Raw genomic sequence first — 20,102 nt, forward strand, 5'->3', positions numbered from 1 at the left:
GGAGCATGCAGCTGTAAATTGCTGAGGAGGTGAGGATTTATGAATTCTTGCATTATATTTTCTACTTTTCAATATCTTAAACGTTTATTTATAATTTTTTTTAATACAAAATTATTTTGACATGTGTTCTTTTAAATGCATGTCAAATCTGTGCCTCAACTTAGTAAGAAGGTGCAATATGATGACCATGTTTCTTTAACTCTACAGCAGTGATAAAGTTTAAACAGAGCGTCTGACCACCTCAGCTGTGTGTGAGGGGAGAGCAGCCCTTCACAGACACACCGAGAACAAGAGGGTGTTTCAGAGGAGCTATAATAACCCCCTGATTATGAGGTAATTATAATTACACAGGACTTTGGTTTCTACATGCCAAGGTCACGCACTGAATAAGAGCTCAGTCTATAAAAGTGAGTGCATTGTAAGCACTTGTCCTTTTTCCATGTTGCCAAACGGCGTCCCGCCAGCGCCCCTCACTTATCCCTGGAGCGAGGTGGGATAATAAGACGCCGGATGATTTCAGCGCAGGCCGCCTCCAGGAACGCCAGAGAGAAGGTTTAACAAGACAGTAAGAAAGAGAGAGGGCACAGAGCGCAGACTGTCTCTCTAAGCTGTGGTCATCTGGGTTTCTTTCTGACCTCACCGCTTAATTGCAGAGGACGTCAGAGGCAGGTGGAGCGCAGCCCCGTACTGAGACCTTGCTGGACGTGATAGGGCGCGGCCAGCAGTTTACAGACAGCCAAAATTCTGCTTTCCACAAACAGCCCAAGAACCAAGCTAATAAAATAAACAGCGCTCTCTTAAAATAAACTCGCAAGGGTACACAAATTCTAATAAAAAAAAAAAAGACCTAAATCCCTCGCTTTAAAAAAAAACAAAACACAACAACAATATGTGTACATTCGCTCTAATAGCTCAGAAATTTCCACAAATTTTTAGCCCAACTCCTGTCAAAACTTATTTCGGCTTGTGATAACAGCGGTGGAGTGAATAGCACTTTCACCTTACAGCGCTAGGGATCAGGGATCAAACTTAGGCCAAGCACTACCTCCGTATAAAATACCTGCGTGGGTTTTTTCTGAGCAGTCTGGTTTTCCCCCACATACCAAAAACATACAGACAAGTGGTTCCCCATAAACCTGGCCTTAGACAACAATGGGGACATTAGAAAATGACTATGGTAGGGATCAGAAAGGACAGTTGGGGCAGCACAGTGACGTAGTGATAAGTGAACTGGCCTTGCAGCACTGGGTCCTCGGTTCGAATCCCAGCCAGGTCAACATCTGCAAGGAGTTTGTATGTTCTTCTCGTGTCTGTGGGGGTTTTCTCCCACATCTCAAAAACATACAGCTAAGTTAATTGGCTTTCCCCTAAAAATTGGCCCTAGACTATGATACATACACTACACGATAAATACATAAGCATATGACTATACTAGGGGTTAGAATGTGAGCCCCTCTGAGGGACAGTTAGTGACAGGACAATATACTCTGTACAGCGCTGCGTAATATGTTGGCACTATATAAAATACTTAAAATAAATAAATAAATTAATATGACTTTGTAAAGTGCTTCTAGTGATTCCAGCGCTATATATTAGTAAACAGTCAAAATACTACGTGTTCATCCCAACTTGTGTTTAAGGTGTGTGTGATTTATCATAACTAAGAGATAGATTAATGAAAATGTTGCGATAGAGCAAGGTTTATAAGCTTTATCAAAAAATTGTATATTTAATTCATAAGGGAATTTTATGATAACTTTCTATAATCGTTAGTTTTTCTTCATATTAACATTTGAAAATAAGAAATATATCAAATTCAAGTGTGGGAATGAAATCTAGGGTCAAACATATTTTCAGTAGAAAAATACATATATTTAAATAGATCTGTACATCAGTTTTTATTAAAAGGAGGGACAATGAAGAAGAAAGAGGGACCAAGAATTCCTAACAAGCAGTGGCATAGCTAGAGCTTATGGGGCCCATAGCAAAACTTTCCTGGGGCCCTCAGATATAGGCACTCTTTAGCTATGCCACATGCCCCTACCCTATGGATGAGTTAATCTGCAGTTTACATTCTGGAGCAATCTACACTGCATATAGTCTATGGGCACTGATAGTCAGGGGGTGGGAGAACACAAGAAATGTAATAGTGAATAAATCAAGTAGCTACTGGGCCCCTTTTGCTCCAGGGCCCCATGGCAGCTGATATGGCTATTGCTATGCCCCTACTAACAAGGGAATCTCCTCCGCCAAAAAAATAAATAAATAAAACAGACAGAAGCAATTCACATTAAATTTTCTATCCAATCAACCTCTGTTACCTCTTTCTGCCCTCACCTGGTATACAACTCTGAACATGTAAGTAGCTATTCCTGTTGAACAGTGATTATGAGGTTATGGGTGTTGTCCCTCTGTAAAACAAAAAGGTGATGGCATGGCAGAGAGTGCTTAAAACCTTTGCAGGCCAAGACAACGACAGAGCTGCAATCTAGCAACACCTAGAAGCCATGGAAACACCAGCCTTTTATTAATGTTCCTGGAAAGACGACTGTGGTTATTACGCTGGCAGGGGATGGAATGTCTGCAGAGAAACATCTGCCACCAGGGTGATGGCTTAACAAGGGGCGAAATGAGGATATTTGAAATTGTGCAGGGTAAGAGGGAAGCACACTGGGTGGGACAACTTGGACAACTGCCATTAAAGTCCCACTTCAGGCACAAATGTTTTCCTAGGCCTGGGCAGATCTCAGTTGCAGAGCTTAATGCAGTAGATCTGTAAAAGCTCCTCGATTAACTAATGGCTAAGGGCCTGAACCCACTAACGCAGTTGTGCGCAGTTGGGTCCGCTTTTTAGCAACACATCAATGTTACAGATGCTGAAAAGCGGACACAACTGCGTACAACTGCATTAGTGGGCTCAGGCCCTTATAAATCATTTTTGAAAAGCATGGTCAGGCGCTCAGACAAAGCACACTTCCTGCCACTGCTACAGGTTGCAATCTTTTCAGAGAGTTCAGTCTGTACCTTACATCCTCGCAGTCTCAATAGCAATATGATGCACTCAACCCAGCAGCTTCTTATCAAGTGATCAGACTGGATTTTTAGATGCAAAAGCTTCCCTTCACACAAAATGGCAATGTCTGGGTACTCTGATTAGAAAGCAGTGAAATTATTTTACATCTGTGACTGGAGGGGGAGTTTAAAATGTTCCCTTTCTAATGACAGCCCATGAATCACTGGTATAAAACTTGTAGGAACTGTAGTGAAAATAAAGTAATAAATATATATACAGTGGTTTGCAAAACTATTCGGCCCCCTTGAAGTTTTCCACATTTTGTCATTACTGCCACAAATATAAATCAATTTTATTGGAATTTCACATGATAAGTGGTGTACACGTGAGAAGTGGAACGAAAATCATACATGATTCCAAACATTTTGTTTACAAATAAATAACTGCAAAGTGGGGCGTGCGTAATTATTCAGCCTCCTTTGGTCTGAGTGCAGTCAGTTGCCCATAGACATTGCCTGATGAGTGCTAATGACTAAATAGAGTGCGCCTGCATGTAATCTAATGTCAGTACAAATACAGCTGCTCTGTGACGGCCTCAGAGGTTGTCTAAGAGTATATTGGGAGCAACAACACCATGAAGTCCAAAGACCACACCAGACAGGTCAGGGATAAAGTTATTGAGAAATTTAAAGCAGGCTTAGGCTACAAAAAGATTTCCAAAGCATTGAACATCCCATGGAGCACTGTTCAAGCGATCATTCAGAAATGGAAGGTGTATGGCATAACTGTAAACTTGCTAAGACAAGGCCGTCCACCTAAACTCACAGGCCGAACAAGGAGAGCGCTGATCAGAAATGCAGTCAAGAGGCCCATGGTGACTCTGGATGAGCTGCAGAGATCTACAGCTCAGGTGGAGGCAATCTGTCCATAGGACAACTATTAGTTGTGCACTGCACAAAGTTGGCCTTTATGGAAGAGTGGCAAGAATAAAGCCATTGTTACCATTGGTAACAGAAAAGCATAAGAAGTCCCATTTGCAGTTTGCCACAAGCCATGTGGGGGACACAGCAAACATGTAGAAGAAGGTGCTCTGGTCAGATGAGATCAAAATGGAACTTTTTGGCCAAAATGCAAAAAACTAAGTGTGGCGGAAAACTAACACTGCACATCACTCTGAACACCATCCCCACTGTCAAATATGGTGGTGCCAGCATCATGCTCTGGGGGTGCGTCTCTTCAGTAGGGGCAGGGAAGCTGGTCAGAGTTGATAGGAAGATAGATGGAGCCAAATACAGTGCAATCTTGGAAGAAAACCTCTTGGAGTCTGCAAAAGACTTGAGAGTGGGGCAGAGGTTCACCTTCCAGCATGACAACAACCCTAAACATAAAGCCAGGGCAACAATGGAATGGTTTAAAACAAAACATATCCATGTGTTAGAATGGCCCAGTCAAAGTCCAGATCTAAATCCAATCGAGAATCTGTGGCAAGATCTGAAAGCTGCTGTTCACAAACGTTGCCCATATAATCTGACTGAGCTGGAGCTGTTTTGCAAAGAAGAATGGGCAAGGATTTCAGTCCCTAGATGTGCAAAGCTGGTAGAGACATACCCTAAAAAACTGGCAGCTGTAATTGCAGCAAAAGGTGGTTCTACAAAGTATTGACTCAGGGGGACTGAATAATTACGCACACCCCACTTTGCAGTAATTTTTTTTAAAATGTATGGAATCATGTATGATTTTCGTTCCACTTCTCACGTGTACACCACTTTGTATTGGTCTCTCACGCGGCATTCCAATAAAATTGGTTCATGGTTGTGGCAGTAATATGACAAAATGTGGAAAACTTTAATAATTTTGCAAAAATATATATTATATTTTATATATATATATATATATATATATATATATATATATATATATATATATATATATTATATTTTATATATATATATATATATATATATATATATATATATATATATATATATATATATATATTATATTTTATATATATATATATCTATATATATATATATATATATATATATATATATATATATATATATATATATACACACACACACATATATACATATACACACATATATACATATACATAAATATAATTTATTTATATTTATAACAATATTCCTTTATAAACGATTTACACATTGTTGTAAAATCTTTCCTCACTCAGATTGAGATTCTGAAATTTATCACAGGTGGCAATAGCTTTTGTCCTACCAGGTGATCTCTCCAGAATGTTCGTTTACTGAAAGATCTATGCACAGAGAGAGAGAGATGTAGCTTGCTTGGCAGTTGGAAACCGTGCTCATTTCCCACAATGGCCTCAATTCACTAAGATCATGCTGGAGATAATAAGGCAAGAGATAACTTGCCACCACACAGTGAGAGAGTTATCTTATCTCTTCATTCTTAAAGCTACCTCCTCTGTAGTGAAGTTACCTCCTCTGTAGGTATTTTCACATGCAGTTAATTAACAACCTGTAGAATTCTGTAGTTATTTTAAGGATTAAAATGTTAAAGTGGATCCGAGGTAAACTTTTACTCATTGCATAATAGTGTTCCTTTCCTATTGTTTATAGGGCATTCCTCAAGCCAAATACTTTTTTGTTTTTGTTTTAATACTCTAATTCCCTATAAACTAAACAAACCACGCCCAAAGGTTTTCAGAGAGCCTTGGCAGTAGCAAGGGCTCATGAGAGCTCAGTCTGAGCAGGAGGAGGAGGAGGTGTTACTAGCAATTGATTTCAGAGGCAGAGAAGGGGGGATTAGGTTGTTTTCACAGGCTGAGTGCTCAAGATACAGATAAGCCTGCCTCTGTGTAATGTTTACAAACAACATGGCTGCTGTCATTGTATCACAGGAAGAAATAATCATTTTCTATTAAAGCGGTTTGCAGCTAGATTTGCTGTGTAAACTATCTAAACTTTAGATAAGATATATAGACAGGTTACTTGTTATAGTTCGTTTTTCATCTCGGATCCGCTTTAACTTAAAGACAGAAGAGTTAACTTTAGGTTTGCCTGAGGCAAAAAGTTTCCTGAATACTACATGCCTTATCACCGTGGTGATAACTCTAGAAACATTATTAAAGACAGGAGATAAGCTTAGCGGATTGAGGCCTTTGGCCTCAATTCACTAAGATCATGCTGGAGATAATAAGGCAAGAGAAAACTTACCTCCACACAGTGAGAGAGAGAGTTATCTTATCTCTCCATTCCTTAAGTTTCCTCCTCTGTAGTCAAGTTACCGCCTCTGTAGTCATTTTTATTATTTTAAGGATTGAAGCATTAACTTTAGAAATCTCACCTTAACTTAAAGACAGAAGAGTTAACTTTAGGTTTGCCTGAGGTAAAATGTTTCTTGAATACTACATGCCTTATCACCATGGTGATAACTATAGAAACGTTATTAAAGACAGGAGATAAGCTTAGTGAATTGAGGCCAATGTAACCAGTTTCACAGATGTTGGCCCTGAAATCACACTGTGGGAGGAGTTTCACCACATTTTCAGCCATACATTTGTCCCTGATGATCTATTTGAGAAAAGGTAAAGATTTCTGATAAGAAAGGGAGTATTGGCAACTAGGGGAGATCAATGAGATGCAAATAATTCCGAGTTCATGCAGGATTATGTAAATTTGTATGCAAGGTTGATTGGTCCTTTTTCAAGCTACATACAAATTGACATAATCCTGCATGAAATCAGAAATATTTGCATCTCACTGATCATCCCCATCAGCAAATGATTAGGATGAAGTTCAAAGTGTTTAAAGATCCTTTTTAAAGGGTAGGATAATGCAAAAAAAAATTTTTTTTAGTCTAGTTCTGGATACAGTTGAAAACCGTATAAGCCTGTCAGGATAACACACACACACGCGCGCGCGCACACACGCACGCACGCACACACGCACGCACACACTTCCTTTTCTCAAACATGCTGTCAATGGGAAAGGAAGTAAGGGAAATCTTTTTAATTGTGAGATGGAGTGCAGTATGAACTACAACCATACCATTCTAAACTTTTCAGATGATAATTTAAGGTATTTTTATTGGTACCTTTGCTTCAATTACGAAAAATTGTACCCTGCTTCCGGTTCTCAGAGATTGTGCTAAAAACACATACTAAGGAGAACGCACTCCTTCACAAACACCATCAACAGTAATAGTGTCTGAGAGAAAATATAAACTAACCATACCTTTTTAAAGCAAAAAAACAAACAAATACAGTTCTACTTTAAAGGATGGGTGGACTTCTAACAACATGAAAACCAGATTTGCAGATGTTCACAGCAGTCAAGCAAATATGTAATTTACATCTATTACAAGTTTGGAAGTCTGTACTTACTAGTTTATAGTCCTTTCCCTGGCCTCTAGTGCTAACAAGAGTTCAAGGCAGCCAAAATGTTACTGTCAGTTTGTCTACAAGTTGTAGATGGACTCCAGAAAGTTTTAACCAGCCAGAAGTGATTTATCATAGCCATAGAAGTCTACCCAGTAACAAGTGATGGTCTGCACATTTATTTGATTGGCCTGTACTGCATTGCTTCATGACAGCAGTCTATTTTGCACGATCAGGAATTAGAGACCCCATTCCATGTAGAGGGAGACAATAACGGCATCAGTTGTGTGTGGTCTGGTATTAGTCATGGAGAGAATCTGAAGTCATAACAACAGAAGTTGTTTACAACCTTTGCATTACATTACAGAATAAAATATACAGGCAGTAAAAAAAAGAAGCAATATTAAAGTTATAGCTTTAACTACAAGCTAGGTTACCTAACACTATAAAAATGTTCACAGCTCAGTGCAATAGAATATCGAAAGGACATGCGTGCTAGCCATAGGCTCACATACAGAATAAATGATAAAGCACTGAATAATAATGACCAATCGTAGTTCACAAGGCTCAATTTGCAAAACCAATAACAGCTCTTTAAAGAGAGCAAACTAAATAGTGCATATACCAATATCAAAATTACGAGAATTGTCCATCCTCCAATTCAGGGGGAAGACTCAGACCTCACCCATCTCATTCTTTTCCTATCAAAAGTAGTTAAAACCGCCCTACTTGTGTATATACAGAATCTACCCATGTCGTCCAAATTCTGTTAAATCTTGGCAGAGCTTCTCTATTTTGGTAAATTGCTTTTCTATAGGGTAGTACCACGTTATCTGCTCGTATCCAGTTCGAACAAAAAGGGATTGTTGCAGTTATCCAATTTTTAGTAAGTGTATTCCGCGCAATATGTAACTTCAATCGCAAATTGTTTAGAATATTTATCCGTGATTGTATTAGAAAACAAGTTTAATAAACAGGGTTTAATGTCACAGGTTACTGGGCAACCCATGCGATCATTCAAAAACGTGACAATCTGCAACCAGTATAAATTTACCGATGTGCAGGACCACATCATGTGATACCTTTTTTTTATTTCAATCGTTTTTATTGGGTTTTATAAGATAAAACGTTAACATAAATCTGCACAGACTATATAGGCATAGGCATATGGATAGGCTGTAGGAAAGGTTACAGTCGTGTACAGGATTTAACATCAATAACAATCGTAACAGGAATAGTAGGGATAAACATAGTCAAGTTTCTGAGGTATTGTTGACCGGCATACATAAAGCAATTAGAGGGTTGTGGTAGTTTGGGGCATTGCCTTCGTTGTATTATGTAAAGATTAGTCTTGGTGGTTATAATTATGACAAAATGGCTCTTGCCCATTCATAGAACCAAAATTTTGGCTGAGCAAGAGCCTATTTTGTTCCGATATTGTGATTAGCTAATGTTACCTGTCTCCCAGTGGAGGCAGGAGTAGATATCTGGAAGGCCCGTCTAACAATAAGTAAGGAAAGTAGTAAAGAAGGAAGGGGGGGAGAGAGGAGAGAAAGACGTGGGGATAGGAAGAGAAGTGGGGCTGGGTATGGGACGAGGAGAGAGTCAGCTGTTGCAAATTAGTCAGGGCAGTGAGGGCCAGGGTGGCTCCGGGGTGTCAAACCGTGCCAGTCCTAGCGCAGTAGTCAGCCCCTAATAGGTATTCCATGAAGGAAGACCAGACTTTGTTGAATTTAGTCATGTTATCTTCTAGTCTGGCTCGCAATTTCTCGAAGAAGAGGATGCGGCTTAATCTGCTCCTCACCAAGTCGAAGGAGAGGAGACTAGAGTTCCATGCTGCGGCAATCGTCAGTTTAGTTGCTGTAAAGATATGATTTACCAACGTATTTTGCGATTTAGTAAGATTTGGGTAAGGAAGGCCCAATAAGGTATGGGTTGGGTTCCTAGGTATTGGTTGGTTGACTAGAGAGGAAGCCCAAGTACACACTCTTAGCCAGAGTCGGCGGACTTTAGCACATTTCCACCAAATATGGACATGAGTTCCAGGAGCGTTACAGCCTCTGAAGCAATTTGGGGATGTATCGCTTTTAAACTTGGCCAAACGGGAAGGAACCAAGTACCATCTGAAAAGTAGCTTATAGTTAACCTCGACTAGGTCGGCATTGATAGAAATTTTGGGGATATTGGTCCAAATGTCTGACAGATCTTCAGGATCGATCGAGATATTTAAGTCTTTCTCCCAGTCAACTATATATTTAGGCTTGTGCTTGGATTGTGCATGAGATAGTGCCTTATATATGGTTGAGACAGTGCCAGGTGAAAGTGGGTCTGTAGCGCAGATGTGCTCAAACGGAGTTCTAGTTAAAGGAGAATCCGTGAAGGAAAGGTGGGATTTAACAAAGTGTGAAATCTGCAAGTATCGGAATCTTTCAGGGGGGGGAGCTGCTTATGTTCATGTAGGAAAGCTAAAGTTTTCATGCCTGTGTCTGAAGATAAGGCACAAACCGTAGTGAGGTGGGAATTTGCCCACCAGTGAAAGCTAGCTGGTGAGATTAAGGCTGCAGCGAAAGAGGGGTTCCCTAGAAAGGATGCTAGGGGCCTGTGAGGGGATAGTAAGTTTCCGGAGTATTTGCAGCTATCCCAAACAGATAGGGAATGTTTAATTATAGGGTTAGTGATTGTTGTTCTATCGGCTGGGGTGATCCAGAGGAGATTAGAAGGTTTAATTGGGTCTACTAAAGACTCTTCAATATCGACCCATGAAGGTCTATGGGAGTTCAGCTGCCATAGGATTAATGGAGAGATTTGTGCGGCCTTATAATAGTGCTTCAGGTTGGGTACTCCAAGACCTCCGTCAGATCTTAATCGATATAAGTATAGACTGCGAAATCTCGGTTTTTTAGAGCCCCATATAAAATGATTGACCTTACTCTGGATGTTATTTAGGAAAGAGGCTGGCAGTGGGATGGGTAGCATACGGAAGGCATAGAGGAGTTTTGGAAGGAACGACATTTTTATTGCCGTGATTCGGCCTAGCCAGGAGATAGAGTATCGTTTCCAGCATTCAAGCAGTTGAAGTAATTCTTTGGCCAACATTGGGTAATTGTGACGGAATAGGGAATTGTATGTATTTGTAAGAAATATGCCCAGATGTGGGAGTTTTTGCTGTTCCCATTGGAACTCAAAGGCATCTTGGAGAGCTTGCATGAGCCTGTGCGGCAGTGAAATATTCAGCGCCTTTGATTTATCAGGGTTAACTTGTAGGCCCGAGACAGTACCAAAAGTTGCTAGGAGTTTGTTTAAGGTTAGGAGAGAGTTAGTGGGGCGGGAGATGCAGAGGACTAGATCGTCAGCGAAAAGGTTAACCTTAAATACCTTTTTTCCCAGTGGTATCCCATAAATGTCCGGTGAGTTTCGAATTTGGATGGCTAGGGGCTCTATTGCGAGAGCGAAAAGGAGAGGGGATAGGGGGCAGCCTTGACGGGTACCTCTAGTGATTTTAAAGGAAGGAGAGCGGAATCCGTTGTAACGCACGAATGCAAGGGGGGTAGAATATAGGGCCTGTATCCAAGCGATAAAATGATCGCCAAAGCCCCATTTGCGCAATATTGCAATTAGGTATTTCCATGAAACAGAGTCGAAGGCTTTTGTTATATCTAGGGAAAGGAGCATGGAGGGTATTTGGGCAGTGCGGGCGTGGTGGATGATGTGGATGAGGCGTCTGACACTGTCGCCTGCTTGCCGATGCGGCATAAAACCTACCTGGTCGTTGTGTATGAGGGATGAGATTTCAGTGTTGAGGCGAGTGGCTAGGATTTTGGCCAAGAGCTTAACATCTATATTTAAAAGCGAGATTGGTCTATAATTGGACCAAAGTAGGCTGTTTGTGTTAGGTTTTGGGATCATGCTAATGGAGGCCGTGATGGATTCAGAATGGAGCTTTGTACCTTTAAGGATGCTATTGAAGGCGCTAACTAGTTTAGGAGCGAGGACATGTGATACCTTTAATGACTAACTGTACAAGATTCCTTTGCAAGATTTCTTCAGGCATGTTTCAGAGCTGGATCAGAACCATACAAAGTACTGTCACATACACAGGCTTTATATAGGATTTTGTAGAGTATCTGATCTCATGTAGTCTTCCTCTTTTTTTGAAATGTAAATGATCTCATCAAAGCTTAGATCTATTCACTCTACAAAATCATATATAAAGCCTGTGTATGGGACAGTACTTTTTATGGTTCTGAGCCAGCTCTGAAACATGCCTGAAGAAGAAACTTAAAGGGAACCAGAGGCCCCAGAAAAAAGATTTTATACATACCTGGGGCTTCCTCCAGCCCCATATGCACGGATCGCTTTCACGCCGCCGTCCTCTGCTGCCTGGATGCGCCGGTACCGGGTCCCGTCATGGCCGCCAGTCCGCCAATAGTCCGCATCACACGGAGCTCCCTCCATGTACGTACGCATGAGGCTGCCTACTGCGCAGCCTCATGCGTACGAGTATAGAGGGAGCCCCTGTGATACGGACAATTGGCCGCATCCGCCGGAAGTGACGGGACCCGGTACCGCCAATCTAGGAAGCGGAGGATGGCGGCGTGGGAGCGATCCAGGCTTATGGGGCTGAAAGAAGCCCCAGGTATGTATAAAAGCTTCTTTTTTTTTTATTACGTTCCTCTCTGGTTCCCTTTAAAAGTTTTGAAAGCTTGCAAAGGAATCTCGTACAGTTAGTCATTAAAGGTATCACCTAAACAACTTTTAGGTCTTCAGATTCTCTCCATGACTAATACCAGACCACACACAACTGATGCCGCTATTGTCTCTCTCTACATGGAATGAGGTCTCTAATTCCTGATCGTGCAAAATAGACTGTTGTCATGAAGCGCTGCAGTACAGGCCAATCAAATAAATGTGCAGACCATCACTTGTTACTGGGTAGACTTCTATGGCTGTCTTCGAATAACGGCATCAGTTCTCTGCTGGCTGAACTGACAAACATCTCTCTGTTCTTACCTATGGTGCTCAATTAAAATGGTGTAGAGCTAAAGCTAGCCATATTTGAGTTGACAATAGCCCGATCTTGCAATTAATCACAACTTATTTGTTGTGAAACTGCTCATGCATGGAAGCCTTTTTGTAGGCCTTAAAATAATGGCCATGAGGACAGTGTGCCTGTTACTAAAACACATTTGGATCAGCTCCGTTTGAGAGTCTTTGAGGATGTCTCCAGCTTTGAGCATTGTGCTCCTGCCCCAGCTGTTTGGGCCTTCCAGGGTGGGTAAGTAAAGCCAGCTAAGTCTAAATCCATCTGATAAAGGTGTATGTAACCAAAAGCAAATCTAGAGAGAAGAGAAAGATTTTTCCGACCAGCTCTGCCAACAACTATGAAAGCTGTAATTTAGTGTCGGAGATCACAGCTTAGAAGAGGTCTGCATCATTTTCCAGATAGCAAGCAAAGGATCTCAAACTAGCAGGAAATGGCTACTGGATGCTAGACTAGCTGTACTGAACGTTTGGAATTTCTGTGACTGGAAATTCAGTTTAGGGATGGAGAATCTCATACACAGCACGTTGCACTGGTAGAAAGATGTCTTCACAGCTACTCTGGCAACAAAGTAACACTCAAGCATATGTATTTCTACAACCCCAAGGAGTGCGTCAACAACTCTATATATAAAATCTGGATTTTTTTTTTTAAAAAGCCAGGTGATGGTGTTCCGATCAACATTGCAATGGCAGAAAAGGGCAATGTAAAGGTAACAGAGGATGCCAAGTTTGGCTGACCGATTTGGCTAACAAATAATATGTTATGCCAGGCAGCGATTAGGGGTCATATAAAAAATAATCCAATCCAACAATGGACCAGCTAAATCTACATTGCAGTATCTACAATCTCAGTCTGCTGAAAGCTAAAACTTTTACAAAACAAATCTCATCTTTACCTGGGCAAGGCTACCAAAAAGGAAGGAAAGATTGCCAGGGATATTGGAGGATGTGATAACCCCAAGGGGGTTTGTGGAATTCAATTCATCCATTTTAAAGCTGCATAAAGTTGTATACAGAATCTGCATAATCCTGCATTATCTCTGAACTATTTGCATCTAACTGACCATCCCTAGTCCTGTCACGCTCTCTGATGGCCAAGTCGCTATCTGTTAGGGCAATATCAGTTGCCGAGTTCCCACTATGCCATCAACTGAGGTGCCAGATCTTGCCATTCATTTTCTCAACTTTGTGACCTGCAATCGCTCCTATTGGATGGTTACTGGCAAAACGAGGTGAAAATTGGTCTCTGACATCTTTCAGACAGTCCATGGGCGTGTAGCAATGTTTTTCCCTACATAGCACGGACAATTTCTGCAGCATTCAGACAATTCTGGTCTCTGACAGTCTTTTATAGGAGCTTACAATCCAATGCCTATCATGGTCATAGTTGATGTTGGGATAACAATACAAGGGCTAGCAAGAAGCAGGAACTGGTAGTGGTATAGGCACTGAGGGCAGGTGAAAAATAGGATAGGCATGTGGGGACAGCCAATCACAGGATGTGGGAAATAATGCGTACCTTGCACCATTTAAAGGCGGAAGGGGAGACATCATGAAGCGATTCCGAAGACAACTTCAAGCAGTCGGAGAGAGCAATGCAAGAGAGGAGGGAAGCATGCAATTATATCATCATTATCAGTGCACGGGATACTACTCCAAGCAAACTAGAACTCCAGACAAAACTTATTTCAATACTGGGCAAAGTATGAAAGCGTCGATTATGTTTTTCAATATATTACATTATAAGAAAAAATGATCAAACAGGATGGACTTTATACGCCCAAACAAAAAAAAATAAATAAAAATAGTGGGTGTACCTGACTAGGTATACAAGTCATGATGCAATCACCTTTATGAAGAGGTAATGCTGTGCCCTTTTTAAATATCTCCCTTGTCATTTCTGTCTGCATTCTTGTTTGCTTCCTGTTGCATTATTGGTAACAGAAGGAAAAGTGGTAATCTCCAGACAGGGGTCCTAACACTTTATTCAAAACCTTGAAATAGTTATTGTTTGTGTTATACAGAATAAATAACCTTTTCTCTTGTCTACTGCCTATTCAGGTGTCTAAATATGACCAACAAAAATCTAGTCTAAGGGCATCTACCCTGCGTTTACCGCTGGTGTTCGGGACACAGCGTTAATTGCTCTTTTGTACCGGGCTTTTACCGGTGTTTGCGTAAATGTGGCGTTCCAATGCCGACTTTCCCTGGTGTTTGAGGCGACCCTGGATGCTACATGTGGTGTCCTGGGGCAGTTAACCGCTGCTGCTAATGTCCCCCTATGGAGAAGAAAAACGGGGACTGCAACTGTAAGCCACTGAAAGCCTGAATGCACCGCCACCGCAATGTCACCGAACGCGACACCGACGAAAGCCGGAAAGACGCCCGTGTGAACCAGCCAGGGATACTGTAGGGGGTCCCCCACAGACATCCTGTGCCCGCGCAGCCACTCACCGATGCTCCGGCCCGCCTCCACTTCACTTCAGGAATTTCAGACATTAAAGTCTGAAAACCACTGCGCCTGCTTTGCCGTGTCTTCGATCCCGCTGTCACCAGGAGCGTACTGCGCAGGCAAAGACCATACTGGTACTGAGCAATACACTCCTAGTGAAATCAGCGGGAGCGAGGACACTGCAACGCAGGCGCAGTGGTTTTCAGACTTTAATGTCTGAAATTCCTGAAGTTAACCGGAGGCGGGGCCGGAGCATCGGTGAGTGGCTGCGCGGGCACAGGATGTCTATGGGGGACCATTAGAAACCCTGGGTAAGTTCAACTCATTTTCCCCCAACCCCCCTACAGTGTCCCTTTAAGGTCAAGTCAAGTAGGAAGGCTCAAAATGCAGATTAAATAAACCGTGCGTGATCCCGCTCTTCTGTAACTCTTCTGTGGTAATAAAGCATTATGAAACTACACTCACCTAAAGAATTATTAGGAACACCTGTTAAATTTCTCATTAATGCAATTATCTAATCAACCAATCACATGGCAGTTGCTTAAATGTATTTAGGGGTGTGGTCCTGGCCAAGACAATCTCCTGAACTCCAAACTGAATGTCAGAATGGGAAAGAAAGGCGATTTAAGCAATTTTGAGCGTGGCATAGTTGTTGGTGCCAGATGGGCTGGTCTGGTAATTTCACAATCTGCTCAGTTACCGGGATTTTCACGCACAACCATTTCTAGGGTTTACAAAGAATGGTGTGAAAAAGGAAAAACATGCAGTATGCGGCAGTTCTGTGGGCGAAAATGCCTTGTTGATGCTAGACGACAGAGGCCGACTGATTCAATCTGATAGAAGAGCAACGTTGACTGTCCTTTGGAGGCTGATCCCTGACTCGCGGCATGCAGCACAGACCTCATCCTCAGCATGGTGGACAAGGTACTTCCTGTAAACACGCCGTCACCATGGTAGCCGCTCTTCTGTCTCACTCACTATTTGCAGTGTGTCACCACACTGAGGACGAGGTCGGTGCTGCAAAGAAGGGCCTGGGAGTCTGGGATAAGCCTCCAAAGGACAATGTGGTAGAGGAAGGTGGCCCCCTATTCCAAGAGGTAAGGGAGCGCAGCCGGGGAGGGGGGCGGAACAAAAGCCCATAGAAGATGCCGCCTGATGCCCGCCCATCAGGTGGCATCACAGCAGGACTACTAATAATATAAAGAGTAATACATTATAACTGTGATAGGGAACATTGTGTAAACAATATAATGTATGCTCTTTTGGTGCAAAAATTGATGTGAATAGTGTATAATAATAATGTTTTTGATGACTGTGGTAAGGATATTAGGGTTTAAAGAGACTCTGTAACAAAATTTTCAGCCTTAGTTCTTCTATCCTATAAGTTCCTATGCCTGTTCTAATGTGCTCTGGCTTACTGCAGCCTTTCCTAATTGCACAGTGGCTGTGTTATCTCTGTTATATGATCTAATCTGTTTTGTTCTGTAGGCTCTGTTGGCTCAGGCTGGAAAGTGTAGAATGTGCAGGGCTGCTTGTGATTGGCTAGAAGATATACACACCCTCTCCAGGCCCCCTGCAGGCTCTGTATGACTCACACACTCTGCTTTTGTGAGCCTATCACAAGCTGGTTAGTTTGTTTGTAAACACTGCCTAAAGCTGTTAAAGAGAGTCTGAAGCAATAATTAAAATGGCTTTTTTGCTTATATATGGCAGGGGCATGTGTGCCCCTTCTAAAACGCCGCTATCCCGCAGCTAAATGAGGGTCCTTTCCCCTCCAAATCCCCCTGTGCTGCCCGGGGAGCGCTTCCATGTGAGGCGGGGCTATGAGCTGCAGCCCTGCCTCACACGCGTCCATCAGCGGCGGATCTCCGCCTCTCCCCCGCCTCTCTCAGTCTTCCTTCACTGAGAGGGGCGGGGGAGAGGCGGAGATCAGCCGCTGATAGACGCGTGCGAGGCAGGGCTGCAGCTCATAGCCTTGCCTCACAAGGAAGCGGACAGGGGTAGCAAAATCTACGACCAAGTTGGTCGTGATTTTGCAGGGGGGGGGGGGGGGATTTGGAGGGGAAAGGACCCTCGTTCAGCCGCGGGATAGCGGCGTTTTAGCAGGGGCACACATGCCCCTGCTATAGATAAGCAAAAAAGCCATTTTTATTATGGCTTTAGACTCTCTTTAATTACAAGCCAGGATTGCAGCAGAGAGTGGCAGAAACAGCACAGAGGAATCCAGGAGAACATAATGAATAGAATGGTATGCTTTTTGCTATAAAAATTTTAGAGTACAGATTCTCTTTAAGCTCATGTGGAAAGGGGAATGGTTCTATGATCTCTATACAGAATGTACACACTTTCAGGGATCTTGCATGCTACGTTGCTCCGTGGTATGCTTCCCCAATGCAAGGGCCGTGCATGTCTATGAAGACTTGCACAATTCACGGGATTTGATGGAAGCATCCAAACCTCCACAATGCAGACGCAAAGGCTGCAGCGTGTTACTGCAGGATCCATGCCTACTGCACGAATTATGCAGCAATGCAAGTCAAAGGGCAACGCAGCACGTGTGCACACCGGGAGTGCGGTGAGACGCGGCAAGCATGCGTGGACCAATGGGAATCCCAGTGATGTACTTCCTGAGCTGCATATATTCCATGAACCAGTAAATACCAAACATGATACAAATTTTACATGAAAGAACAAGCCTTTACTGAATTAGACACCAGCAAACAAGACAGGATAAATATCACAAGCTTCTATACTTACATGTTATAAACTAGCATTTCTATTTTAAGCCCTAACTTTACAAATGTTATAAATGAACTAAGCATCCGCACTGAGCCAAACAATAACATTGTTCAGACATGGCAAACTAGGACAGACACCACCAGATAGCACTGCATATAGACAAACTTTCTGGAACGTGTTCCTACCAAACAAAAACCCTGCCCAAGCATAACAAACAAGGACAGACACCACCAGAGAGCACTGCACATAAAGGATACGCTTTTTGGAACATGTCCCCACAGAGCCAAGCGATAACTCTATAAAAAACATGCAAAACAGGAAGAGACAACAAGAGAGAACCACAGGAAAAGAGACGAGTACCACAAGAGGATGCATCAGTGGGCCCTGGAATATGTTCCCACTCACTGAGCCAAACACAGCACAGAAGTGCCATACATTATGGAATAGTAAAAACTGAACCTCACAAACGGGCAAAACCACGCCAGAGGACAGAGAGTTTTGTAGTCTAATTCTTCTTTGGGCTGCTAGTTGGTCACTTGCGATAGCTAAGGGCTGGTTCACACTTGAGGCTTGATTCACTAAACAGTGATAACTCAAATATCACACCTTATCAAAGATCTCACACCTTATCAACATTAACACGCCTTATCAGAGTAGCACAGCGAGCGATACCAACTTATGCCTGCTAATTGGCAATGACACTCGTCCTGCCCTGAGCCCCTGCAGGTTTGAAGCGCTCGCTATGCTACTCTGATAAGGCGTGTTAACTTTGATAAGGTGTGATATTGTTGATAAGGTGTGATATCGTTGATAAGGTGTGATATTTGAGTTATCACGGTTTAGTGAATCAAGCCCATGGAGCACAAATAGCAATCTGCCAGCGATTATGATTTTGCACCTCAATATTTTGGGATTTTGCCACTATTTGCGATTCCTGTTCAAAAGAGTGAGAATCACATCGCAATCGCTGCCAAAATTTGCATGCAGCAGGTTTGCGATTTATGCAAATCGCAAACGCTGCAGTGAGAATGATCCCATAGGTATACATTAGTCACAGTGCTTTGCTGATCACCCTTCTCCATAGAACAGTACACTGAACAGCATGTCTGCATAGCACTTGTTCCGAAAGCGGTGACTCTAGTAATTGGTTAATTAATTAAAGACGACCGCAGTTGAAAGTGTTTAGGTATATTGGGCAGCAGGTCGAGAGAGGTGAGAGGGATGAACAAATGCTATGGAAGAAGTAAAGTAATATGGATCAGGGAAGTACCAGTCATAAGTGGCTCCAAATACCTGCCAGCACAGCACAAGTGCTCCCCAGTAATATCTGAAAGGACTAGTGCACACCAAAATCGCAATTAAAATCGCTAGCACTTAGCGATTTTGTAAAGCAATTTTCAGAGCGATTTGTGAATAAAAGCACGTTAAGGCAGGGAACACACTTGACTGTTTTCGTACGCGTTTTCTGCACAGAAAAACTGAGAACTCATGTTAATCAATGGGCTAGTACACACTTAATATTTTGTTCGCGCGCAGAAAAAAAACTGACATTCCACATCCTGACTCTGCACATTTTGTCAGTTTTTTGTATCGATTACATCAGCTGCTATGAAAAAACGCGCACGTTTTCCTGCATAGAGACACACTTGGTGTGCAGAAAAAGTATGCAGGAAAACGCGCGCGGAAAACTGAAAGACAAGTGTGTTCCCTGCTTAAAATTGCAGATCATGTTTTGATCTGCTAGCTTTTGACCTGATATATGCAATCATTCTAACTGAAGCGTTGAGATTTTTTTGCAGTCTGGTCTGAAAAATGTATCAAACAGGAGAACTTCTGCAATTGGAGTGACATTTTTCAGTTGGTGCGATACAAAAGATTTGGGCATACATTAGGTAATTTTCTTTCGGCATACCATATGTGAAATGTATCTAAAAAAAAACAGGAGAGCCATCTATCCTCTTGTCAGATGCAACATCTGACTAATCCCTTCTGTTCCCACTGCCTGTAGGCTTCATACATCATTCCTGTCTACAAAACCAGGGTGACCAATCATAGCTATGTATTTAGAAACCTTTCACAGCAGTTTGAATAGCTTCCTCACGTCTTGCCAAGCTATTATTATATCTCTATAGATACTGTTATGTTTTTAAGCGCACTGGCATAACATCCCAACCTACCTGGCATAACATCCCAACCTACATGATGTATCCTAGGTAGTGTCTATGGTTCTGCTATTGCGGCTTTCAGCCTGTAGTTAGAGAAATGGCCAGCTTGTCCAATCCAGTCCTTTAAGACAGTGCCAGAAGAGGCAAGTCAGGTTATATCGCCATATCATATATAGTCAGGTTATATCGCCAAAACATCAAGATGGCGCCACCAACGGCTGCCTCGGCACATGGCTCTCTGCAACTTCTCTCTTTTTTGTAGCTTTTAGTTAGTTTTTAGCTTAGTTTTCTAGTATTTTAGCATAGGTTTAAATAGCTACACTA

The 20,102-nt window shown here is 42.2% G+C and overlaps 1 protein-coding gene across 13 annotated transcripts in view; it reads right to left on the reverse strand.

The window, feature by feature from the left end:
• Nucleotides 1-20,102, reverse strand: part of ERC1 (ELKS/RAB6-interacting/CAST family member 1) — a 393,540-nt gene that overhangs the window by 103,466 nt on the left and 269,972 nt on the right. The window lies entirely within an intron of this gene.

This window comes from Hyperolius riggenbachi, chromosome 3 (assembly GCF_040937935.1).
Source record: "Hyperolius riggenbachi isolate aHypRig1 chromosome 3, aHypRig1.pri, whole genome shotgun sequence".
Classification (NCBI taxonomy): Eukaryota; Metazoa; Chordata; class Amphibia; order Anura; family Hyperoliidae; genus Hyperolius; species Hyperolius riggenbachi.